Here is a 1,177-nt window from a genome sequence, read left to right as displayed (position 1 = left end):
AAAAAAAAAAAAAAAAAAAAGAAAAAAGAAAAAATTTAATTAGTGCCTGCATTAAATTTTAGGAAAAACATTTGTTTCTGCCTTGTCTTAGCTATGTGTCCCTGGGGAAATAATATTTACCTCTCTATGCCTCAGTTGCTGCATCTGTAAAATGGGGACAAAAATGATGCCTAAATCTGAGGGACAGTGAAGTCATATATGTACAGTACTTAGAATAGTGCTAGGCACGTATCCAGCTCTCTGTATTAGTTATTATTAGTAGTAGTAGTGGCAAATATACTTTAATTTATAACTTAGTAGTGATACATTTTAGTAATGGCAACTTACGATATTTGTAGCAATAATTTTATTCACATTGACAACTTTAACTCAATGATTTTGACAATCTCTCCCAAAGATGTCACAAATATAATATTTTCATTTTTAATTTTTTTTTTTTTTTTTTTTTTTTTTTGATTGAGACAGAGTCTCACTCTGTCGTCCAGGCTGGAGTGCAGTGGCGTGATCTTGGCTCACCGCAACCTTCAGCTCCTGAGTAGCTGGGATTACAGGCATACACCATACGCCACCATGCCCGGCTAATTATTGTTTTTTTTTTTTTTTGAGATGGGGTTTCCCTCTTGTTGCCTTTGGCTGGGGTGCAATGGCACAATCTTGGCTCACTGCAACCTCCGCCTCCTGGGTTCAAGTGATTCTCCTGCCTCAGCCTCCTGAATAGCTGGGATTATAGGCATGCACCATCACGCCTGGCTAATTTTGTATTTTTAGTAGAGATGGGGTTTCTCCATGTTGGTCAGGCTGGTCTCGAACACCTGACCTCAGGTGATCTGCCCACCTCAGCCTCCCAAAGTGTTGTGGATACAGGCATGAGCTACCTCGTCTGGCCTAATTTTTGTATTTTTAGTAGAGATGGGGTTTTGCCATGTTGTCCAGGTTGGTGTCGGACTCCTGGCCTCAAGTGATCTGCCCACCTTGGCCTCCCAAAGTTCTGGGATTACAGGAGTGAGCCACCGAGCCCGGCCTGTAATGTTTTCATTCTTATTATGATGCTTGTACACTAATTTTTAGTGTGACAAGTAGCAACATTTCAAAGACTTCTGAGGACAGTTATTCTCCCGGTGATAATGTGCCTGTTTTCACATTCTAAAGTATTGGGGGTTAGGACTTCAATGCATCT

Source organism: Rhinopithecus bieti, unplaced genomic scaffold (assembly GCF_001698545.2).
Source record: "Rhinopithecus bieti isolate Rb0 unplaced genomic scaffold, ASM169854v2 scaffold_37979, whole genome shotgun sequence".
In the NCBI taxonomy this organism is placed as follows: Eukaryota; Metazoa; Chordata; class Mammalia; order Primates; family Cercopithecidae; genus Rhinopithecus; species Rhinopithecus bieti.
This window is presented reverse-complemented; position numbering follows the sequence as displayed.